The sequence below is a fragment of the Canis lupus genome, chromosome 13 (assembly GCF_011100685.1).
Source record: "Canis lupus familiaris isolate Mischka breed German Shepherd chromosome 13, alternate assembly UU_Cfam_GSD_1.0, whole genome shotgun sequence".
Taxonomy (NCBI): domain Eukaryota; kingdom Metazoa; phylum Chordata; class Mammalia; order Carnivora; family Canidae; genus Canis; species Canis lupus.
The window spans coordinates 13,111,067-13,137,820 of record NC_049234.1 but is presented as its reverse complement, the minus strand read 5'-3'; the positions used below and the strand labels follow the sequence as shown (position 1 = coordinate 13,137,820).

At 34.4% G+C, this 26,754-nt stretch overlaps 1 protein-coding gene and 1 long non-coding RNA gene across 3 annotated transcripts in view; one reads left to right on the top strand and one right to left on the bottom strand.

The window, feature by feature from the left end:
• CSMD3 (CUB and Sushi multiple domains 3) overlaps positions 1-26,754 on the top strand; it is a 1,311,859-nt gene that overhangs the window by 810,200 nt on the left and 474,905 nt on the right. The gene's annotated exons all lie outside the window — the stretch shown is intronic.
• Positions 11,105-15,462, bottom strand: LOC111098527. Its single transcript, XR_005368562.1, has 3 exons — positions 15,370-15,462; positions 14,788-14,951; positions 11,105-11,154 (listed from the first exon to the last, which is right to left on the bottom strand). It is a non-coding gene; the product is annotated as an uncharacterized LOC111098527 (long non-coding RNA).

The following is a 26,754-nucleotide window of genomic DNA, read 5'->3' as shown; positions in this document are numbered from 1 at the left end:
TGTTCCACCTTTGGCAGGACTGGGCTGAGGGTCAACACCATGTCAGTGAAAGCCCATCTGCCAGGTTTTGTGGGGCAAGGCTGCAGGAGAGCACAGGGGTAGGGAAAAGAGTGGTAGCAAAGTAGAGAGGGTGCAAAAATGGTGCCCTTCAGCATCTCTATCCCTGGACAAAATTTCAGTGGGCCCTACCTTTCTGGCAGATGCTTTAAAATTAGCTAATGAATTTCCTTCACATATGGTCTAGGCACTTTTCAACCTGCTGTTTTTATACTGGTTCCTAGGGTAAGTGAGTCTGTCTATGAGCTATTTAAGAGCAGAGTATTGATTTCCTTTGAGTCTTCTGGACATAAGCCCCGCTGGATTTCAAATCCAGACATTGTAGGGGCTAGTCCTTCAGGTGCAGATCCTAAGGACTGAGGTGCCTGATGTGGGGCTTGAACCTCTCACTCCTCAGGGATGCACTTGTTTTTGTAAGATCCCTCCCACTAATGGGTTCTGCATAAGGGGTAGGATTTGACAAGATCACATGTCTGCCTCTCCTACCTATCTCAATGGACCTTCTTATCCTTTTTTTTTGTGGAGTAGCTGTGCAACTAGTTTTAGAGAAAATGTTCAAGTCTTTTTAGAGGAATTATTATTCTATATGTAACTATACCTTTGGTGTATCCATGGAAGGAGGTGACTTCAGTCTTCCTATGCCATTCTCTTGAACTGCCCCCACTTCTAATTCATATATTCTCGGCCCAGTGTTTTGGAATTTTATATTACCTCTGTTTTTATTGTTTAATTTCCCAAGTCATTCATCTAATAAATTTACTTGCACTCTTAGGTTGTCATAATCAGTTTATTGTCTTGAGAGCACTTTATCTACTCTTAATGCAGGGAAATTAGGGCTCCAGCTGACAAAGCTTAATACTTCTAAATGATCTGCATTTTCTATCACATGACTACCCCCAATTAATGATAGTGTTAATGCCTTTTGTTTTTTATGATAAACAAGAAAATGCTAGTAAGAAAAGGAAATTAGCATGACCCCAGATAGTTTCAAATTGATGCTGACACAACACAAGAGTTTACAGTCTGGAAAATACAAGTCAAATTTTCAATATTAAGATTCAATTATCTGGGATCCCTGGGTGGCGCAGCGGTTTGGTGCCTGCCTTTGGCCCGGGGCGCGGTCCTGGAGACCCGGGATCGAATCCCACGTCGGGCTCCCGGTGCATGGAGCCTGCTTCTCCCTCTGCCTGTGTCTCTGCCTCTCTCTCTCACTGTGTGCCTATCATAAATAAAAAAATAAATAAAAAAAAAATTTAAAAAAAAAAAGATTCAATTATCTGATTTTTTTCTGGTCAATGAAATGCTTCTCATATAGGGAGTCCACATTTTAAACACATTTTTGAATGGTATTCAAAAATACCATTTAGAATTTAATAGTATTTCACTATTGTATTTCATTTTGAATAAGATTTGGGTAAAGTGTACTTATTTCAGGAAAGTAATATAAAATAGATTAATGCTATGAAATCAATTCTAGATCTCAAAAATCACATGTAAAATAATATAATGCTATTAGTATAAAATGTGTAAAAATGAAAACAAGTTTTGACTATCATTTTTTATTTATGACTATCATTTTATTTATCATTATCACATATGTACATATATGATATGTATTATATATATATGCTGAGGTAGGCATTTTTTAAAAATCCAATTTCCAAACTGAGGAGGAAAATTATGCCATTTATACTGAATTATTAAATATCTTAGAAGCAGTATATAACACCCTCCAAGGGTGTTAAGAGAGTCCTTGGAGGTTAAGGACTCAATCATCCCCTTTGTTAGTTTAACTCAACAGAAAATATCTTGTTCACATGCTAAACAGAGTTGGAAAGAAGCCACAGAAAATTAAGATTACTCAATAAAATAAATCTTTTATGTTGCCTTGCTCATAATTTCATATCTGTAGCACTGCAACCCATTAATTATAATCAGTTGTTGAAAAATCAGATACAGTCCACAATTTATCTCTTTGACAAATTGTTGCTGGGTAGCTCATATGCCTCCTTAACACAGTGTATGAAAAGCTGTGAATGAGATGATTATTCAAAGTAATTATATCTTTTTATAGTTTTAATTTGGACTCTATATATTTTAAATTAAGAAAAATTACAGATTTAATAGCATATGAGACTTCTTAATGCTCTATATTTTTTGGTTTAAAAATACTTGAAGAATGATGGTAAACAAGTAATTTAAGTAACACAGTCATTTTGTCTTTAATTCTTTATTTCTTGATTTGGTCATAACCTAAATTGGCGAATAAAGTGAGCTTTAATGACACATTTTCCTTTGAATCCCATCTTCATTGGTTCTTGTGTTTATCCTTATCATGTAGCATCATTATGTTGCCCAGTATTATTTTCCATTAAAATTAATGTCATACATCAATTATCAAATCACTTTTTTTCTCTGCAGTTTTTACTCTAATTTAATGAGTATTTGGATTATCTTCAGCTACTTTATTGTCTTAACTATACAAGTAAAAGTATAGAAAAAAGAAGAATTTCTAAATAGTAAAGACTAAAAACTTACTAGTTGAATGAACAATGTTCTCTCTTCTAAAATATAAAGTGAAAAAAAAAAATAAAAAAAAATAAAATATAAAGTGATTGTTAGCTCCACATCTAAACAACAAGTACTGTTGTTAAGTACTATGCACCAGGTACCCTGCTCAGTAACAGGCTTACAAATATATATCACCCTCTTTCTATGTATGTATCTTCCCTAGCTACATCCCTGTTTTAGTTCACTGGGCTGTTATAACAAAAATAGCACACATAGGGAGCTTACAAACAACAGAAGTTTATTTTTCACAGTTCTGGAGGCTGGGAAATCCAAGATCAAGTCACTGGTAAGTTTGGTATCTGATGATATAGCCCTCTTTCAAATTGTAGACTGTGGCTTTCTTGCTGTGCTCTCATGTGAAAGAAGGGACAAGGGAGCTTTCTGGGGTATCTTTTATAAGGAGATCGATCCCATTCATGAAGACTCTATCATTATCACCTAATCACCTTCCAAAGGCCCTTCCTCTGAATGCCACCACTTTGGGATTAGAATTTCAATATAAGAATTCAGGGTGGGGAGAATGCAAAAATTCAAACTATTATACTCCTTGCTTTCCTATTGTTTTTCCTGCTCTTCCTAAAATTATCTTGATTGCTGGCCAAATTATAGTCATTTGCTAAATACTAAGACTGCATTTTAAGCTTAGGAGGAAGTGGAAATGAGTGCTAATTAATATCATTGGCATATTCCATGTAAATGATACTTACATAATCATTATTAATGTCTCTCAATAGGAAGTAGCAGCCTACACACCCAGAACAATCATACACAGGTTGTAGTATCATATTTCTTGTCCTTTCATGCCTAAGTCCCACTTCACAAGTTAAAACTTAATAAGAACTAAACATTTTATGAATTGAAATCCAAATTTGTATAAACTTCACAATTTAAATAATAGTTCATTGTAAAGAAATGCTTTGGAACATTTTGTCTTTGTTCTAAATTAGGTATGGAATTTTGAGTACTCTTGATGTTACAAAAGCAAATAAAAGTAGCCACTGGTCAATTTTCCTTTTAATATACACAAAAGAAAAAATGTATTTTAGTTGTGTTAGAGACTAGTTTTATCAGTATATATGCAAAAATAATTTTGATTTCATGGATTTGAATTTAGTCAGCTTCTATTTGAGCTATAGCAGGAGTTAAAGAACTAATTAACATTCACATGTTTTCTTTTAGAGTTAATCTTAAGTAGGATAGTATTAATTATATACTGTATCTACCACCAGATCTACACATATATCAAGATGATTACCTATTTAAGTGGCCTTCCTCTTAATGTAAATGAAATAACAATGCCAGACCATCCCACTACCTCCAGTTTGCTCCAGCCAGTCTTCTCATGAACGATCAAATTTTCTCTTTGTATAATTCTCATGATTGTACAAACGTGGATTTATTTTGCCGTCATAAAAACAGAAAAAACAAAATTATTTGGCCCTGTTTCTCCTGCCAGCTATTACCCCATATCTTTGCTTTTATTTGTTGGAAAATTTCTTAACAGAGTTGGTCACTTTGACTTGTCTCTAATTTGCCTTTTCCCATAGTTGCTTAAACCTACTGTTTCAAATAGATTTTCACTACTATTGTGGTACTAAAAGATCTCTTGTCAAGGTCAAAAATATCCTCCACATCGTTATATGTATTAGTAGATTCTCTGTACACATCTTACTTGACAAATTAGCCATATGTAACTCAGTATTAAATGCTCACTTCTCTTTATTCCCTATATTCCAGAACATTACAACTCTTTGTGTTTTCCTTCTGCCAGTTTTCTCTCCCTCCACCTGATCACTTAATATTAGTGGTCCTTTGTCCTCTTTTCTTCTTAACTCACTACCTCAGAGATTTCATCCGGTTGTATGTTTTAAATACCATGCATGTGTCAACCTTGTATTCACATTGGCATGTCCTGTTAAACCTCTAGACACTCAGCTGCTTTCTAGATACTTCTAGATACTTCCATCTAGATACTTAACAGACTTCCCAAACTCACCTGAGTTGCTTTCTTACCAAACTGCTTTACCTACAGTTTTCTCCATCTTTGATGGAAATTTCAACCATTAGTTGCTCAGACCAAAATTACTGGTGACATCTTTGATTAACCTATTTCTCTCATTTTCCCCTCATTTCATCTATCAACAAATTCTCTCAGTTCCACTTCAAAAATATACCCACAATCCAATCAGTTATCACTACCTTCCTTGTGAACACTCTGCTTAACCCATTATCATCAATCACCTGATTGATTTCTCTGCTTCTAGTCTCTGATGCCCTCAAAATAAAGCCAAATTGATCATTTCAATACTTATTCTGTGGCTTCTACTCTTCTTTAAACACTCAGGCACATTATTTCCTTATGGCCTTTCCCCATTATGTGTATGTATGCTAACCACATCATCTTTGTCACGTCTTAACTCCGATGTCATTCTTCAAAGAGAAGTTCTTTAACCACTCTATTAAAAATTGTAACCCATTCACCTTTCCACAATTTCCTCTTTCTCTATGGTTTTGTGCATAGTACTTGCCACCTTCTAATACACTGTTTGTATTGCAAAAATACCACCCTGTGTATATTGCATTGTCTGCCTCCCTTCACCAGAATATAAGCTCCACATAAACTAGGATTTTTCCTTTTCTTTCTTTCTTCATCTTTTTGGGTGGAGGAAGGTTGGGAGTTTCTTTTTGTTCATTGCTATGTGAACCATACCTAGAGCAATACCTAGCACACAGTGAGTGGGAGTTCAATTCATATTTATTGAGTAACAGAGTTGGTGTTCTTAGTACGTGCCTGGCAATATGTTGTGTTGACTACCTGATTTAATTTTTCCAGTAACAGCAAAGCAAAAACTAGATTTAAACCCAATTAGTTTTACTCCAAAGCCTGGGCTTCTAATCTCTATTCCCTCCCATCTTTAGCATCAGTTCATAATTGCATGTAAAACCTGTATCGCAGAGTATGTTGTACTCTGAAAACAAGGTTCCTGATGATACTCATGGAGAATTACAGCCCTACTTCTTGACAAGAATGAAAATTCATTGTTGTGGACATTTGATGTTTAGAATTTATCTTACACTTTAATGAAATATATCAACTAGGCTATTTGCTGCCTTCATGAGTTTGAGATGTGACATGTCAAATCTAATATACTCACCACAAGAACTGGCAAATATAGATTGAAATGCTTGAAAGAAATGTACTGAACTGTTTTGACCCATTGGTGGCACAGCAATATAATAGTTTCTCAGGAAATAGACCTAGCAGATATTCTATCACTGTTGGCAAGAGAATTAATGAGAAAATGAGTAGTTGCCATTTTTAATTAAGAAATCTGTAATATCAGTGTGTGCTTTTCTTACCCTCGGTGTTGATATTTCCTTCAGCCTGTGCAAATGGTTCTATATGCTTAAGTTAATGATTAGTACATCACTAGATTTTTTAGTTATGGAACTGATAACTCTACATTTTATAGATACTTTTACAAAGAGTTGTGTTTTGTTACTATCAACAAATATTTAGTATGATGTGCATGTTACTCACAAAAATATGTCATCCGTATGTTTCTAAATTACTAACCTGGACCTCTGTTTTAGCCTATTACATTTTATTTTATTTTATTTTATTTTATTTTATTTTATTTTATTTTATTATTTATTTTATTTTATTATTTATTTTATTATATTTCATTTTATTTTATTTTAATTTTAATTTTTTGCCTATTACTTTTTGTATGTTCAGGAAAATACGAAAGAAAACCCAACATACTTTACAATTTTTTCTAAATCTTCATTTTAATACTCTTATTTAAACTGACACATGTTTTGTTATTATTATCATTACTATTATTACTTATGCTAATATTTTTGTAGCTTATGAATAATGACTTATTTTAGTTGAATGATTTGGTCAGAAAATTTGAAAAATGATAAAAGAGACACTTGTATACTGCTCATCAAGGTTTATCAGGTTTTAAGGTTTTGCCATATTGATACACATTTTCTCTTTTCCCACAAATATACATACACACACATACATGAATACACAAAAACTTTATTTGCTTTATTTATTTTACTAAACTATTGAAAAAAAAGATGCACGTATCACTCCATTGCATCCCTAAGTACATAAGCATCTGCTAATGATAGAAACTTCCATTATATAGGCATATATTATGATCACAATAAGAAAATAAACATTCATTAGTTAATGTCATCTACTATATCACCCATTTCCAATGCCCCCAGTTGGACCAAATGGTCTTTTATACATTTCTTTTTAACCTAAGATCCAATTAAATTTCACTCAGTGCATTTGGTCATTATGTCTCTTCTGTCTCTTGTACTCTGGAACAGTCCCATTGTTTTTATTGTTTTTCATGATTCTGAAGTTTTGCAGAGTCCAGGCCAGTTCTCTCATGTCTCATACTATACTAATTTGTATTGATCAGTTATTATTACATGACTTATCCACTAAAATCCCCAACTCAGCCTTATTAGATATTTTCCTCCCCCTCCCCCCCATAATGAAATAGAGTCTTAGAAAAGTGAAGTAAATTTCCAAATTTATATATTTGGTAAGTTGTGAAATCAAATTTCAAAAAATATATATAAATATTTATATGTAGGGGATCCCTGGGTGGCTCAGCGGTTTAGCACCTGCCTTTGTTTCAGGGCATAATCCTGGAGTCCTGGGATCGAGTCCCACGTCAGGCTCCCAGCATGGAGCCTGCTTCTCCCTCCTCCTCTGTCTCTGCCTCTTTCTCTCTCTCTCTCTATCATAAATAAATAAATAAACCTTTAAAAAATATTTATATGTATATAAATATATTATATGTGTATATAAATATACTATATATATGATGCAAGATCCTTGCATCTTTAATAAACCACATCCCCGTATTTTATTTGAAAAATATTTATGACAATTGATAAAGGCAGTAAGATTTTATTCAAGGGAGGTGAGGGGCCATGGTGATAGGTATGGTAGGGACCACTGCAATAGGGGCTTTATGGGGAGGAAAAGAGACTGGACTGAATTCTAAGTATAGCATGAGCAAGTAGAAATTTACAACCAAGAAGCAGAGTGAGCAACAGTGGATGGAAAAACACAAAGGTAAAACTGCAGGAGTAAAGGGAATTCTGGCTAAACCAACCTACGGGAAGGCAGTCTCGGATGTTCAGATATCACCGAGGGAATGGTAAAAGATGAGAAACCCAATAAGATATCAGGGGTATCAGATATCAGATATGGGAGAGGTGGGAGTTCTTGCTAAAATGATGAAGCAGAGTTCTTCGTAAAATTGGATTTTACATGAAAGTGCACAGATGAATCTAGGAGAAGGTTCAGGGGCCTGACTAAAGTTTTTTCAGGCAAAAGAATTTTAATCAATTTGTAGTTTTGATTTATTTGTCATCTAATATTGAGAAATTTTCAGGTGCATTCTATCTTACACACCATATACAGTGAAATCATCCCTTCAAAAATACTGGTGGTATTTACAAAGCCAAAAACTGGCAGTCAAAGGGCAGGAACATTAAGACAAAAATAGTTCTAGGGATTCACTAGATGTTTTTTTTTTTTTTTCACTAGATGTTTCTTTTCTTTATTTTCAAATAGTGCCAAAGCTGACATAGCAAGAATGCATCAAGGAACAAAGCTTTAAGAAAAGCCTAGATAAGGTAGTTTTTTTAGATCAAGGACAGAACTTGTGAAATTATTATCATTGATAAATATTTGCTCTTCTATTCTTTCAATTATTCTTCCTATGGAATCCAGCTCCAACAGAATCTATTCTACCATGTATTTGGTATATTAGTATTTTTAATGTAGTTGTTACCAAGGTCAAAGAAGTCACACTGATTCCAGTTTTCCAGGTGATTTTTCCAGTTTTTGGCTTATCAGAGCTTTCAGAATATCTCAGGTAATTAACAATTCAAATAACAAACATCCTGTAATTGGGAAGGTGACAACCACCTGTTGTTAACCAATTGTTCAGCTCAACAATTCTAGCTTAGTGTTGGCATTTAACCATATGGAGACTAACTTTGTGGTAGACTCTGTTCTTTTTTTTTTTTTTTTTGTAGGATTTTATTTATTCATGAGAAACACACAGAGAGAGGCAGAGACATAGGCAGAGAGAGAAGCAGGCTCCCTGAGGAAAGCCCGATGCAGGACTCGATCCCAGGGCCCTGTGAGCAGAAAGCAGGTGCTCAACCACTGAGCCACCCAGGCATCCCTGTGGTAGACCCTGTTCTAATGTTAAAGCACTGTAGGGTCACAGATGAATTTAGAGTTGAACTATATTTTATAGAAAGTGTAACAATACAGACAATGAAAGTGAGGGATGAAAATACATTCTATATTGATCATTTCAGAATAGTAAAGCAGCTAAAGTTCCCTGGAAGATTAGTCTCTTTTTGCTTCCATATTATCTAATATGGATAAATATATATGTTAAAATATATAAATTATATTAGAACACAATTCTATTCTAAATATTATCTGTCTGAAATTTAGACTGTGAGCTCCCCGATGATCTTTTATTTTCCTTCTTCTTCCTTTCTTTTCTTTCTCCTTCCTCCCTTCCTCCCTTCCTTTGCTGGTAAGAATCTCTGTGCTTGGTACGTGGAAAGTTTTAGTGAATGCTTGTTGAATAAATTAACCAAATTCTGGATAGAGACTGAGGTACATCATGAACTACCAGCATCTCAGTTCAGAACTTGCTATTTATGTGAATGGATATAATTCCTTGTGTTTGTTTATAGGTCTAGAATTCTGTATAGTATAAATTTTTGGAAAACAATTAGTTTATAGGTGAGTTATATAATACTTCTCTTTTACCATAGATAACATTAACAACTTATTAATCAGAATTTAGAAAGTACCACAGAATACCAACATTGGTACAAAATAATGTGTTAGTATCACATTTTCCTAACCTGTTGTATTAGTTCCATTGGTAGCAAAGGAAAGGTGCCTCGCCATTTTAAGAAGAAAGTGATTTAATATAGATAATTTTTTGTAAATTAAATTGCTGGAATGGTCAAAAGGGCAGGTTCTACATTGAGTCTCCAAGGAGACTATAAGAATAAGCACGAGATGCAAACTGCCAAATGAGTGCTATCTCTGACACAACAGGAAGGTGGGAAATCAGGAATTTGATGTTAGCATCAACAAAGTCTTCCATTCAAGGATTAGTGCCCTCAAAGTTATGACTGGACAATGGAGTTTCCACTTGAGAAAAACCCAATGAACAAGCATGTTACCTTCATGAACAAAAGAACAAGGAAGATGTCTTCCATGTCTCTCCCACTTTTCAAATCTCCCCAAAATGCACCTAATTGATGATATTGAATCCACATGTGGAATACTAGCTGCAGAAGAATTTAAGACAAATTAAGCTATTCCATTGGTTCATTTGTTCTTTTAACTTTTCTGTCCTGTTAGGCATATCCTATGAAGATTGGAATGGATGGTTAGTACTGGTCCCCCTGTACCTTCTTCACCTATTTAGTTAAAGCTGGCTGCTCTCTAAAAGCTTTCCTCATCTTCTTATTTCCTTTTATCTTTTTTTTTTTAATTTTTTTTTTTTATTTATTTATGATAGTCACAGAGAGAGAGAGAGAGAGAGAGGCAGAGACATAGTCAGAGGGAGAAGCAGGCTCCATGCACCGGGAGCCCGATGTGGGATTCGATCCCGGGTCTCCAGGATCGCGCCCTGGGCCAAAGGCAGGCGCCAAACCGCTGCGCCACCCAGGGATCCCTCCTTTTATCTTTTTATTGTTTCTATCCACTCTCATTCTTTCTTTGGGTTCTCCAGGGACCTTGTTATATTACTGACCTTTGTATCTCAAATTTTAATCTCTTGATGGAAAATATATATAACTTTTACCCAGTCCTCTAATCATCCTTCCAATTCTCTTCCCCATGGTTCTACCTATATTATTTGTATATATTTTAAGATTTCAAATGAAGTTATTTTTCCTTCACATCAAGTTTGATATAATTACTATGATTATAAATCTGATTATTTTATTTGTTTTTTTATTTTGATATCTGAATAATGTATCAAATTTAGAGTGATTTTAGACAGATATACTTTCTGCTTCATTGAAAGGCATTCAAATTATAAATCTTTTTAAACAGAAAATGAAACTAATACTATCTTATAAATATATTTACATTTGCCTTTAAGAACTTTACTTATCTGCCTATTTTATCCCAAGTTCTGTGTTACCTAACACATGTAAAGGGCTAAAAAGATGAAATAGACAAGGTTCCTTTATCTACAGACTTTCAGAAAAGTGGGGACAAGTACATTTAAATAGGCCATTTCAATATGTGCTCTTAACGTTTAAAACAAACAAGATGGGGATCCCTGGGTGGCGCAGCGGTTTGGCGCCTGCCTTTGGCCCAGGGCGCGATCCTGGAGATCCGGGATCGAATCCCGCGTCGGGCTCCCGGTGCATGGAGCCTGCTTCTCCCTCTGCCTGTGTCTCTGCCTCTCTCTCTCTCTCACTGTGTGCCTATCATGAATAAATAAAAATAAAAAAAAAAATAAATAAAACAAACAAGATTTGCTAAAAATGGGGGTACAGTACAGGCTGCTTAAGGAAATGATACCATACCTAAGTCTGAAAGATGAATAGAAATTTTCAAGATGAAGTAGTAAAAAGTCTGAATTACTTATAATATGTAAAATGAAATGAAGTTTAGTTGTGTAATACTTTTCTCTTGCATTGCTTGTAATGAACTGTCACTCTAGGTCACCAAACCCATATACCTCAAGGGCACTGGGACAAGAACTGTTAAGGTGGCAATTCAAAGAAAAGGAAATAGGTCAGCTCTTGACTAAGTGTGAGTTTGAGTTCAGTTGAGAAGACAGTCTTGAAGGCCAGCCTTTATCTCAGAGGAAAATATATTTTCTAATTTCTTTGCATTTTATGAAACCTATCACCATAAGTTTCCTCCATATTGTATACAGCAGACATCCTTTCTATTTGTGCAAGTTCTGTCTTCAAGTTCAGTATAATACAGAAGAATAAGAATATGCAGAAAAGAAGATAAAAACCCCGTAGTAAGCACCGGAAACACCCTGAAGAATTATGGCAAAAAAATCAGACACTAGACCTGTTGCTCAAGGACAGACTAATAACCAGCTTCCTAAGTGTTGAGTTGGGTGGGGAAGTATGCAATCCAGCTTTCCTTATAATACGGCATAGGAGAAAATTCACCCCCTGTTTTTTGTTCCATACAATATGGACATGTGTAGATAAGCAGTAACTTCTACCTGCTGCCCTTGTGAAGAGTTTTGTTGTGTAACATTTTCCTTATAAGACTAACAGCAGATACCCAAGATTAAAGCACTTCAAAGCACAAATACCTTAAGAGCAAATGGCCATATTTCTTTGATGCCCAAATTACTCCAAAAGTCCAGAGCAGAATAATTTTACCAGAAGATTAATCAGTCCAAGTAAGATATTAAGCCAGCTACCTTACATCAGCAGCAACAGAAAAATAAAAGGACATCAGATAGTTACTGACCTCCCTTGTCCTGTCAGTCTTGTTGATGTCGCATTAACCCCTCCCCATCACACAGCCATTATATAGCCATTCAGGGGAACCAAGAGGCTGATGCTCAACCTACTGAGCCACTCAGGTGTCCTAGATGTTGATTTATTTTTGACATACTCCTATAAACTAAGAACATCTGCTATTGAAAACTCGGGCAGTGTGGGTGTCTATATTTGTCTTAGTCTTGATGTACGACTTTGAATTTCCCCATGTATGTGACAATTCTTAAAGTAAATAATACCTATGCAGTGTATATTGATTTATATAGTAGATATATGCTCCAGAAACCGAGCAAAAATCATGTTAGATTTTTAAGAACACTTGCAACTAAAATGAAATCTGTAACATTTCTTTTAAAATTTAAATATTTGCTCACCATTTATGTAAATATATCTAATATATTTTCTTGACTAGTTTATGCAGAGGTAAAAATTCTTATTTCAGAAGAAAATTTAAGTTCTAAAGGTAGGAATAATTTAAACTTGCATAAGTAAAGCTTTAATTTTTCAACAAATTATGTGGCATTTGAAAGGCCATTTGGAAAAATCAAGGAGCTATTTGTATGGAACTCCTTCCCCCTTCTTCTCTGTTATAGATTATTTATGAAAACGTAGAATCATGGCTAGAACGGAAGTGATAGCTTATCCAATCTACATCAGAGCATAAAGAAATTTACTTTAGCCACTCCAAGCAAGAAATAATAAATTTTAAATTGTATAGTATAAAAACACTCATGAAATAAAGGATTTTTAGGCTTTGTATCCTTTGTGATCAGCCCATCGTGCTTTTCTCAGACTTTTCTTATATTTCCCCACACCTAATTCTTTTAACTCCAAATCTTAATAAAAATGAAACAAAAACATTTAAAAATAGAAATCCTTTCTACTATAGAAAAATGTATATAATTTCTGTATAGGGCTGTTTTTTGGGGAAATAAAATTAAAAATAGAATCTGCTAACCCAGAAAACCTATTCACAAAAGTAGTAGATAAAGAAAGCTGTTTTATTATTAAATAAGCATTACACAAGGATATGATGTCCCATCATAAGAACTCCACCAAAGAGTTTTCAAAGACAGAAAATCTTCCCTTTTATATAGTCAAGCAGACAAACCTATTACATGCCTATTCTAAAGATGAATGACAAATAGTCCTCAGGTAAGAGAACTAGACAACATTATTGCCACACATAATTCATCCTAAATTGATCTGTAATTGGGGTGACTATCTGTGTTAGCTAATTGGCTTTATCCAAAGGAAAGATAAGTTTCTTGTATCTTTATGACAGGGAGTAGTTTTGTAACTTGGAGTGAGATGTCCACTGAAATTAGGTTCCTACCTTTCTACGGAAAGGGAAATAGAAGTGCCATCTTCCTGATAATTATATTTCAAAGAGATTCTTGGGAAAACATTCCTAAGTTTTGAGTCTAACAAGAGGTTTATTTAGCACTTGGAAATATTTATGTACATTTGAGAAAGACAGATAGAACTAATAATTACAAGTTTTCCAAAATGAAACTTTTAAGATAAAGAGAGGTGAGGAGTAGTCTTCTATTTTTAGCGGGGAGAACTAAGCCTCTTATTACTTGTATTTACCCTTACATTCCCCTTTCAATTTCTGATTGACAGGGCTTTGTCTTTATTAAATTTGCTCTACCCAATATATACTCCTACTTTATTAGTACATAATAGGACAGAAGGCTAAATGTTAAAGAAGGTTTAGGAAAAAAGACTAGAATGAAAGAGTTATGAAACTCTTTCCTTTCTTGATTTCAGTTATTTTTCTTTCTGTTTATCTGAGCTGTAATTTCTAAATCAATATGCTTTAATTTGAACTAAATGGTGCCATTAAAAACTATCTTTATCCTGATTATTTGCTAATCACATCCCCACTCTTCCAGTAATCCCTACTCAAAATGTATGCACACTTTCCCAAGGGTAATCTATAGAAATAAAATCCAAGAGATACTCCATGAACATGATTCTGAAGGCAAATAAACCTTAGAAAATCAGTGTACAATTGCTTTGCGAAAAAAAAAAAAAGTCATATTAATTAGGGCCATTATATAATTTTAATGGGTTTGGTCCAGCTTTTTTTCTTTTCCTTTCTAATATATGATATATATATATATATATCATATATTAGATATAAATATATATTAGATATATATATATTTGGCTATATATATCTCTGAAAAGAATAGAATGGAATAGAAAATATTAGAGGGCATCGTACATTTATGGAGTTATGCATTGTTCTATGAATCATGTTTGAAGTTATTTACTTTCATGTGTGATGTTGGTATGTATAAATAAACATAATTGTGTATTGGAGTTTTGAAAATAATAAATAAATACCATAGAAATGAAAACAAACAGAAACTACTCAGAGCTTCTATAACAAGGGGGTCAGCCACCATCCCTTGCTTTAATAGAAACTCAAAGACAGTCAGTGGAATGGGAAATCTTTATAGTGAAAAAAAGAAAGAGGGAAGGAAGGAAGGATTACTTTCTAATTTTGCTCTGATGGAGATTATTGTCATGGGGAGGCTGGAAGTGGGCTAACTAGAAGTAAAACAATCTTACCTGATTAGTTTGTGCAGCATATTTGGCTTTCTCTGATTGATTCTGTGTTGGAAGTGGGAGCAAAAATTAGGGAAATTGGCTATTATTGTCCAAGTCTTACTTTTCTTAATAGATTGCTGCAGAGGTTGTAGTCTGGCTTCCTGAGCTTCTCAAATGGGTCAGAGCTGTTGTCATATATAGAATAGCCATTATCCATGTGTATATTTGGTCCATCAAATAAAAATAATAAAAGTTTTAAATGCAAAAAAAGAGTTTTAAATGCATAGTCATAAACTACATACCCCACTTAAACTTTCATAATGAACATTAATATATTAAAGAATAAAAAATGCTACATAAATCAATTTAATATTCTATAGAGTATATTCATATCACAATCATTTTGACTATCAAGCTCCATTTTTATTCCATAATCCCTCTTAACTCATAGAGCTTATGTTGCTTTGGGAATTTTTTTTTAATTATATATATTTTTTTCGACTTTAATTATCCTTCTGTACCTCCTACATTAAATAAGTTGCAAGTTTTATCATTTGTCTTTACCAGTACTTGTCACCTCTGTTTTGGCCACAATTATAATACCTTTTATTTTGCTTTTCTTGAATTGTTCCAATAGCTAATTCCAGGTTCCTTTCTTGAAGCTACTCTTCTCATAGATTCCAGATTAGTTTTAGCTTTGTTACTTGATTCTAAAATCTTTATAGAATCTTCTATATTCTGACATAATCAATTCCACTCTGACTAGATACAAGAAGTCATGCACTGTTTGACTATAATTTGCTTTTCCACTCATATTTTATGTTTTTTATATAAAATTTTTTCTTGTTCAAACTTATGCCCCTCAGTCCTTTTGTAATATATTTTCTGATTTCCATTTATAAAAGTCCTTTGCATTCATTAAGAACAGTATAAAATTCAACTTCTTTGATATAGTTTTCATTATTCATCCCTACACTTTCCTTCTTTCTGTGTAGGAAACACAGAAAACTGTTTCCTTTTTCTGAATTTTTAAATTCTAATTACTGAATCACTTCCTCTGGCTTTTATTCTTATGTATTTCTAAAACACCTTAAATAAATAACATACTTTTCACATATTGTCTTGCATTAAAATTATTTATACCTATTTTAAGTAACTAATCCTTTTTTGTCCTTATACATACACAAAATCTATACATTATTCAACATTTTAAATCTTTATGGCCCAAAATATCACGTCTTGCACATCCTATCTTGTTGAATGAACAAACAAAACACCTTACTTTTTTCTAATCTCTAGTCTTCAAACATCACAATTAATCCCCCCTTGTCTGCGATTTTACTTTAGGCACTTCAAGTTATCCGCAGTCATCCTTGGTTCTGAAGCAAATGATTCTCCTTCTGACTTACTGTCAGAAGGTACACTAGCCTCATGCTTCATCTTAATACCTGCCTCATTCATCTCACATCATTTCATCACATAGGCATTTTCTCATCCCACATCATCATGAGAAGAATAGGGAGTGCAATTCAATAAGATCTTTTGAGAGATAGATCACATTCACATAACTTCTATTATAATTGTTCTGTTATTAGTTATTGTTATCAATCTTTTACTGTGCCTAATTTATTAATTAAATCGTATCATAATTATTCATGCATAGAAAAAACATGTTTTTTTTTTTTGGAGGGGGGGACTTAGTACTATCTGAAGTTTTAGGCATCCATTGGGGATCTTGGAATGTCTCTCTGTGGCAAATTGAGAGCAACTATACATACCAAACACAACAATATCCTCTTAAAATTGCAAAGTCATTTATTTTACTATTTGAGAACAGTATTAACTGCAAATAACTTGCAAGAAGTTAGGTAATGATTGAAATTTAAACTAGAATGTAGGTGAATAATACAGGATTCTCTCCTGAAAACTCTGGAAACAGAGCCCACAGCCTGAAAGATATACAAAGATAATGGAGAAGTGGTTGTTAAAGTAGTCTCGGAGGCCTAAACTATATGAGAAATCTGGTCCAATACTATAGCATTTATTTATCATATTTATTGCCAGCACTTTAAAATACCTAATTAAATGTTATATTTATTTCCTTGAGCAAATGCCTAGTCTGTTGCATTTAGGATTCTCCCAATGAGACAGAACGTAAAGACTGCTAACTAGACAGAACGTAAAGACTGCTAACTCTGGGAAACGAACTAGGGGTGGTAGAAGGGGAGGAGGGCGGGGGGTGGGAGTGAATGGGTGACGGGCACTGGGGGTTATTCTGTATGTTAGTAAATTGAACACCAATAAAAAATAAATTAAAAAAAAAAAAAAAAAAGGATTCTCCCAATGGCTAGCTCAGCGCTTGATACCTGTTTCTTAGATTGAAAGAAATTGTGTGGATAGTTCCAGGACTTAATTCCATAATTATCAGCATTATTATTTTTTGAAGTGCATTTATGTTTAATGTTTGACTTTTTCTCTATCATAGTACAGCACAGGGTAAGGGTCATATAGCCTAGATCTTTGATATGAAGTACACAACATAACATTTAGGTATCTTCATCATACAGACATACACACAAACAGCCATGGTCACCAACATTAAGGATATCAAAACAAAAATTAAATTAAATTAAACAAAAGACCCAGAAACATGCAAGATATTTTTTGTGTGTGAATGACTGATATGGAAGGCACCTGGTCTTCAATATAAATGTTTTTGAGTAATAAAAAAAAATAACTTTTTTGTGTCTGTCTAGGGACTATGCTATGTGTTTTACTTACATTTCTTATTATTCAGTCCTTATAATGACCATATAAATCAGTTATTAATGCTCTTGTTTTACTCATGTGAGAAAACTGACATATTTAGAAATTTAGACATATTATCAAGAGCAACTTCATTCTATATACTCTCCTATCCATCCTTCTCTTTCTTTTTAAGCAAATAAATGTTTATTTTTTTCACATAACAAGAAGTCCAGCATCAGGTAGTTGAAGATATTAGTTCAGCAGCTCAATAGGTCAAGGATAATTTTTTTTTTTTTGTAAATCTCTTGGCCTTTCTTTCATAGTTACAATATGACTATAGTAGTTTGAACTTCCTGTATTCATTCAAAGGAGAAAAAAAAAGAACAAGAATGGGTTGCAACATGCAATGTCTTTCCCTTTTTGTAAGGAAAGAGAAGGCTTTATCATAGTTACTATTGGATTCCTGTTTACTTAAAAAAACACACAACCAAAAAATAATAAATCATAGCAACATGAAAGAAGGTATATAACATGAATGTACAACTCATGATAGATTATGATAAAATAAATACCCAGAACAAGAAAGAGAATACTGCCAGGATTCCAGAGACTCTCCACCTTGCCTTCTCCTAATAAATATAATAAATATAATAAAAGCACTAATTTTTTAAGTCAGGATAATGGTCACTTCTGGAGGAGTGGAAATGGTAGTGATTAGGAGAAAACATTATTATTTTTAAAATAAAAGACATATTCTACTTATTTGTTGCACTCTGGATTTTCTCTGTTTGGTCTTTTGTAACAATAAGAGTGGTTGATTCTTCTTATTTGTTTTATAAATGTAACTCCAAATAATTATAAGTCCTTTCACCATCTGGAAGAGATAGTAAGAGAAATAAGGTTTAGAAGTTTTTGATGGCTGCAGTTATGCTGCTAGCAGTTATGGTTCTTTCGAAAGAAAAAATCAATTTACTTTGATTGCTATTATAGTTCAAAAAATATTGATCTACCCCTGCTTGCAAACTCTTTAAACAGGTAGCTACAGAGATTTAGACAAAAATCTATATTTCACTTTGTTCTTTCATTCAACATACTTTAAAGGAAAATATTTAAAGAATAAGCAGGTTAAGTGAAGTTGAAGTGAACAATGCTCTGTTGAGTCCTTCTTATAAAAAGGAATACTTCCTGATACTTTGATTTAACTCTTCCATTATTAGACTATAAGTTCCCAAGGGAGTGGGGTCATATCTTTTTAATTGACTCTATATCATGTTTAGTTCATTTCATGGGAGATTAGCATGACTGCTTTATGTGAAGGATTTGTTGGGTGTGCATCATCAGGATATTTTACCAGTGGCTTCTATGTGCTTAAAATAAAGTTAGCAAAGCTTCTTACTGTACACAGACTATGCTACATCTCCCAACCTCGTGTCTGACCTCACCCTCCTTGTACCCTAACCTCAGCCATATTGAGCTGCTTGAGTTTTCCAACTATGTTGTTTCACACTATCACCCTTTGGTCAAACTATGTCCCCTACATGAAATGTTACCAATCATCAAACACATTATTACACCTCCTCCAATCACTCTCATCCTGGTAAACTTGCCCAATCTTAGTTTATGCTTCAGTTTTGTTGTTTTGTTTTATCTAATTTATTTTTAAGTAATCTCTACACCTAGTGTGGAACTCAGACCCACACCCTTAAGACCAAGAGTTTCAGACTGTACTGGCTGAGCCAAGCAGGTGCCCCACATATTTCAGTTTTTAGAATCTTTCCACTCCTAAGCAGAATTGTTCATTTTCTTCCCATGCCTCCTATATACCTCAATATAAAATTACATTATTTATCACACTTTTTTGTATCAGTATATTTGTTTTTTTCCTGATAGGCAATAGTAGACTAAGTTGTATTCATCTCTACATTCTCAATATTTAGGAGAAAGTACAATTTCAAGACATTCTTCTCAAATGAACATAAGATACAATTGAATGGACGGATGAATAAATGAATATATGAATAAGGTCACTGTACCTGAAAAAAGTGTTAACGAAGCTGTCTATAGTTAAATGATTTACTGGTTGATAGCACCAACTGATCTAAAATTTTTACAATGTGAATGACCTTGAGCATATCCCTGGGTTTCCTAATCTCAATCAGCCTGCCACATTGCCCTTTTATCATAGACACTGTATCTAGTCCCTAACCGAAGGCAAATGCTAAGGAGATGCTTTGAAGGACATGAAGAATATAAAGAATGGGTCAAGCTTTAAAAATACTACCTCAGGGCAAGTCAGGGAAGAGGAATCACTTTTCACTTTACATTTTACAGTTAGAGTATCACTTAAGTCAGAATACATAGGGAATGCACTTAATTTCTCAAATCATCTTGGAATTTTAAAACATTGACAGTTTGTAGCATAAGTGTCAACCAGAGCATAGTCTGTTTTTATTCTCTCAAAAGTCTGTGCTAAGAAATTGAATACATATATAATATATATAAATGCTGAATCCACCTATTTGATAGCTCTTACAGACTGTGTTTTAAGGGCCAGGATTATGACACATATCTCTTTGTGTCTAGCACAGCTCTTGGTACACAGTGGAAGCTTAGCAGACATTGAACTGAACTGAATTTGTTATACTTTGAAGTTGGTAAGACTAGCCTTTAGATTTTCCAAACTAAGAGATTATCTTATTATCAGCAAGTGTGTGCATGTATGTGTGTGTATATTTAACTGATTCTTATCTTTTTTCATTAAAATGTTTCAGACAATAAAATTTATACCCTAAGGAACTCTCTACTAGTTAACATGAGTTCCTAGTTTTGGAATCACTACATTGTAGTATATTTTGAACTGTTGTGACAATTTAAGAAATATGCCAATACTTAAATACTTTCCCTTTTTAAATTTTTTTAAAATTTATTTATTCATGAGAGACACAGACAGAGAGAAAGAGAGAGAGAGAGAGAGAGAGGCAGAGACACAGGCAGAGGGAGAAGCAGGCTCCATACAGGGAGCCTGATGTGGGACTCGATCCCGGGTCTCCAGGATCACACCCTGGGCCGAAAGTGGCACTAAACCGCTGAGCCACCCGGGATGCCCGATACTTAAATACTTTTATACATTATTTCTTTTCAATTAAATTAGAGGATACTTAGTCTTTTCTCTAAAAATAACCTCATTCCCTTGAGTAATGTTTTTCATGAAACCCTAGGCAGCCCATAGAACAAAGTTTGATAATCACTTGGTCAAAAGAAAATGCTACCTAATTCAGTTCATAGATTCCATATTTACTGTTTTAGTCTATTTGGGCTGCTACAACAACAAAATACCATAGACTAGGTAGTATATATATATATATATATATATATTTAGAAATTTTGATTTATTTCTCATAGTTCTGAAGGCTGAAAGTTCAAGATCAAGGTACCAGCATGGGAGATATTTCTTGCTTTTGTTTGGGATTTTGGATTGATGGTTATTTTTAAGGGAGTGAGGAGGAAGGAAGGAGTAATTAAGGAGGTAGGACTTTTTTAGGTCTATTATGTCTTCGTATTGGTCTTTTTTTTTCTTACTTATTTCTTCTTCTTATTTTTTCTTTATTCTTTTTTCTTTTTCTTTCTTATTTCTTTCTTTCTTTCTTTTTTCTTTCTTCATTTCTGTCTTTCTGCTTCTCTTCTTTCTTTCTTTCTTCTTTTTCTTTCTTTCTTTCTGTTTTCTTTCTTTCTTTTTTCTTTCTGTCTTTCTATTCTTTTTTTTCTTTCTTTCTTCCAGATGGACTTCTGTTTGTGGTTCATAGGTGGTACCTTCTCTTATGTTGTAGAAGGTACAAGGTATTTCTCAGAAGCTTCCTAACCTAATCACCCCAAAGATCCCACTTTTAATGCTAGCATCTTTAAACTTTGAGGAGATACAATCAGACCATAGCACCTATGAAGGCTGGCAAACTCCTTGTTTGTGTACACATATTTTAACTGAAATTCCTTGGGTATCCTCTAAATTAGAAACATGGGCACTGAGATGATGGAATATAAATGGTTTTGTCATAAACATATCAACACAGCCATAAAAACAACTCCAAATTGATATGTCAAATAACATATTTAGAAGCAAAGAAAAGCACATTGTTTTTATCAACACATTGTTTTTATCACCAATAAAGAGCCCTGAATTCTATGAAAGGTATTAAAGTATTCAATAACTTTTTAAGGTGACATATGATTAAGAATTGAGTAATTTTTTTAGTTCCTCTATTTGCTATGTATCAAAAGAGTGTATGATTTAACTACTGGCTACAGATGTTCTTTTATACAATCTCTATTAGGAAAGGTAAACTCTGTCTCAGAGTATATTTACCAGCATTCTGAAGTTTGCATATTTTTTTATTAAACGGTTTTATCTAATGTAAAGTTTTTAAAATATCAGAGTTTTCATCATGATTGTAAAATACACATTTATTATTGCAAATACATCCTTTATTACTGTGCCTGGGAAATTATAGATTTTTTTTTTCTCAAAATCTAAGTGTTAACTATAGTCTCATTTGTCTGAGATACTTGAAGGTGAGACTGAATTTGACTCACAAGGTCTTTTCTAGCTGCATGGTTCCGTATTTCACAACCTCTGTAAGTCCGTTGCTAAGGTAATGAGATTCCCAAGAGGCTTCTTAACATTAAGAATCAGCAAAACTGCAAGTTTTACAGATCACTTTCTTTTAACCTACACAGTTTCTCTGTGAAGTATTTGAATTACAGTGTCAACTGTTGTCAAGTCAGAGATTGATCAATGAGAATTTCTATGTCACTTTGAGGCCAGATGTTAGTCTTTGGCTGGAAATCTGATTGAATTTAAAATTAGAGTTTATTACTTTAGGCATCAAGGATCAAAGTTACTTGGTCACTACAGAGAAGGTGTTGAAAGAGTCCTGTTCTACAAATTTCAGCCACTGCCATTTAAACCTATATTTCCAATTTTGTTCCCAACTCACTGCAGAAGAGCCTTCCTTAGCGTTCTGTTTCTATTTCCCTGACCTCCCATCTTCATTTGCTTTAGCACCTCTTCCCCAGCCTCTGATTTCTTTGCCTCCACAGAAGGAAAGAGAAAGAGCAGAACCAGGTGCTACTCCTCAGATGCCAATCTCTGATTCTGCAAATGGATATTCATTATTTTCTTCATTCTTTACATATTCCACAATCATTCCTTGAAAATTACAATGACAGAGGATATAGTGCTAAAGAACATGTATTCTATAACCACACCAGCTGGGTTCAAATCCCAGCTCTGCCATGTAAAATATTTGTGTGTCTTCAAATCACTAACCTCTTTGGGTCTTCAGAGGGTTATATTTGGATTAAATGTAACAAGAGCTTAGAACTTTGCATGGCATTGGGGTGCCAGTTGGTTAGGCATCTGACTTAGGCATGGGTCATGATCTCAGGATCTGGGATCCAGCCCTGTGTAGGGCTCTCTACTCAGGGGGAATCTACTTCTCCTTCTTCTTCCCTCTGCCTCTCTAACCCCCAACTCATTCTCGGTCTCTCTCTCAAATAAATAAATAAAATCTTAAAAAAAAGAACTTTGCCTGGCACTTTAAATGATATAAAAATTGTTGTTATCCTCATGTGTGTGGATACTTGAAATGCAAAGATCAATAAAGGCTCATGAAAGAAGATAAATAAGTAAATAAATTATAGTAAGTATATGGGCCAATATATAACTATTCCCTTATGCATATAGAAGCCCAAAGAAAGGAAAAACTAACTGTGCTTGTAAGCTCAGGACAGTATTTATGGAAAAGTATAGTCTGACCTTGAGAAATACATGAGAATTTCCCAGGTTTTACATACTAGGAGAATGTCTTATTTCTGGGCAGAAAAGATGACATACCTAAAGCCATGTGGGTGTGAAAGGGAACAGCAGGTTTCTCAACATGCAGGACACTTAGGTAGCTTGTAGAAAAATGAAGGGTGACAGGACTGGAGAGATGGAAAAGATTTAAATTATGAGGGCCTTCCATTAGAAAGGATTCGAGGAGAACTGAATAGTTTTAAAACCACCCTGGTGCCATGCAGAGGTGGGATTAATGTGTTGAAGTGTTGGAAACAAAAAACCTTTTTTTTAAAATTAATGTTGCCATCTTTTCTCTTCCAATACTGGAATCAAGTTAATTCATCTATTTTCCTTAATTATTCCAGTACCAGGCTCACATGATCCTCTCCATCCTTTCTCTCAAACAGCATGGAACAGTGGAAAAGAATGTGCTTACTGGAGTCATGTAGATGTTGAATTGAATCTCATTTGAGTTATTTCTGTGTATATGAGTGTGGTCAGCCTCTCAGAACCTTGTTTTTTCATCTATTAAGCTAGAAGAGTATGCCTCACTCTCAGTGCTGCAGTAAGAAATCTATGATGTAAAACAGTATCGTATTTAGCAAACTTCTTGATAAATAATAGTCACTCAATAATGAGAGCTAATATCTTAGCCTCCTAAGAATCACACTTGTGTTTATACAACTATTAGGTAGCCCAGTCCCTTACCTTGTCCATTCATTGTTTGCAAGAGGTAAGTCACAGGTCCCAGCTTTGGTTCCCTAGAAAACAGAGGCTAAGGCATAGCTTACGGACTATTACTATATGGGAGGAGAAAGGTAGTACGGTTCCAAAAAGATGAGAGAAAAAGAGATAATAGGGAAAGGGAGGCATCAAATACAGGGTGATATGCTATTGAGTATTACTGAGTTGGTCACAGCCTCACAAGAAACACCAAACCACATATGGTTTGGTTATGTGGGCCATGTGGACCATGTGGGCCAGTTGTGTTTTAGAGCTATCTTTTGGGGGAAGAGAGGTAAGCAATTAATCCACTGATCTCTTCTCCTTTCCTGCCTTTTGGTGATCAAAGTCCATCCCTCAGGCATTTTTTTCCACAATTCCAGATAGCATTGAAACCCCTTAAGGGGAAAAAAAAAAAAAAAAAAAAAAAAAAGAAACCCCTTAAGGGAAAGAAAATCAAGAAGATCAAGCTTTTGACAAATCCTATTGGATCAAATCTAGGAACTGGAGCTTCTACAGTTTCTGCTGCAATGAACAAGATAAAATAGACTGTGCTGATTGTTGCTCCATGCCCTAACCACATACAGGCTTGAGACAACAGGTAGTGTTAGGAGAGCTGCTAAGAGAAGTGGTCCCTTTTGCCATATTCCATTTGGTAGAAGCTAGCCATTAACGCTGCCCATTAATCAAAGAAAGGAGAATTTGATTCCACCTTTGGATAAGCGGAGCATCAAAGAATTTACAGACATTTTTCAAAACCACCACAGAACTGTGTGAAAGCAAGATGCAAATATAATGCCTCATCGTTCCCAATACTTTGAGTTTACTAAAACGAGACTCTGTTTCACAAAACCACACAATAACCATCCAAATTAGAAAGTTACCATTGATATAGCATTATCAAGTAATTCACAGGCCCCATTCAAATTTCACTAACGATCCAAAAATGTTCTTTTTCCCTTCCTTGTCCAGGATTCAACCCACAACATGATTGCATTTATCTGTCATGTCTTTTGTAGTTAGTAATATGTCCTTCAAACTGAGTCCATACAGTCTTTCCTCCTGTCCAGACTTAGACTCTGCATTCTTGACAAGAATACCACAGAAATTACTCTCAGTGTCTTCATGCATCTTATCAGGAAGCAAACAATGTCTGTATATCCCACACTGATTGTGTGATCCTTGATCACCTAGTAAAATTAGTGTCTTCTGGAGTTGTCTATGGTAACATCATCATTTTCTCTTTTGTGATTGATAATCCAAGGTAATCCAAGACTACACTGTAATCTTGTTTTTTTATCAAACATTCACCCAGAATCCAAAATCACTACAATGGCTACCAAATGTTGATCTTATTTTTTTTGTATTAATTCTACATTTTTTAAAACTGTCATTCTACATGTAGAATTTTATCTTCCTTCTCATTTGCATTACATTGAATTAAATCCGTTGTACTAAAAACAAACAAACAAAAAAATCAGTTGTACTCTATCATTATTAGTGTTGGTTTGATGGTGAAACTGTTCCAGCATGCCCAGTGGAGCCTCTTCAAGCTTGTGCTTTTGATAGTCCCCACTGGTCCTAAAGCACTTTTTATCTTTTTTTGGACACATCAGTTTGTTCTAGGGTTACATTGTTCCTTTTCTTGTCCAACCCTGGAAGCAACCTTCCTGATTTCTTTTAGTAAAGAATGGCATTTAGAAACCAAAATGTAGGTACTTAGTGTGCTTGTTGCTATAGAGATTTATTGCTTTAGTATTCATAGTGGATGAAACTAGAAAATATGTGTGCATACATATATGTTTATATGTGTTTGATATATATATGTACACATTTTCATCTATATCTAATCTGTGTATATCTATATTTTACATGAATTCACACAGTTCCTCTACTTTAGTTTCCCCTTGGGATTCTTTGAAGCCTTCCCTTTTTTACACCCCTTTTGGATAATGAGAAACCTGGTTGCTCTTATCCTGAAATTTATGCTTTTCACAACCCCTCATATATACTCAATCTCCCAACCTTACTGGCTGCCTCCTCAGCCTTACTTCTACTTGTCTGACCCCCAGACACATCACCTACTTGACCTCACCACCTCCTCAACCCTTACTGACTTTGCTATAGGCTGAATCCTTATGTCCCCTGGAAATGCATATGTTGAAATCTCCTTCCCAATGTGATGGATTTTGAAATGGGGGTAATTGTTGGTAGGTGATTAGGTTACCAGAGTGGAATCACAATGAATGGGATTAGTGCCCCAGAGAACTCTCTCACCCCTCCCACCATGTGAGAACACAGCTTTCAGAGAAGACAGCTTTTCCCTTCTGGGTTCTTTGTCTGATCTCATAATTAAGTTGACAGAAGACAGATTGACAAAAGAAAAAATGTTAATTTCATTTTTACGAGAACCCCAATGATATTAGGATTCTTGACAGTCAAACAATTGAAGTTTATATAACCATCCTGAGCTAAGAAGGTAAGAGGGGTCTGGGAGTTCAAAGGGGAGGAAGACAATTTACAGATATATGAAGAGACTTAATGTTTGTAAACAGTGTTTGCCCTGCTGTGCAGACATAATGGAACACAGAGAGAAATTTGAACAAACAAGCCTTGCTGAGCTCCTTCCGGCTTTACCACACCTAGCTCATATTCTTTGTAGTTATTTTCAGTGATAGCTGTCT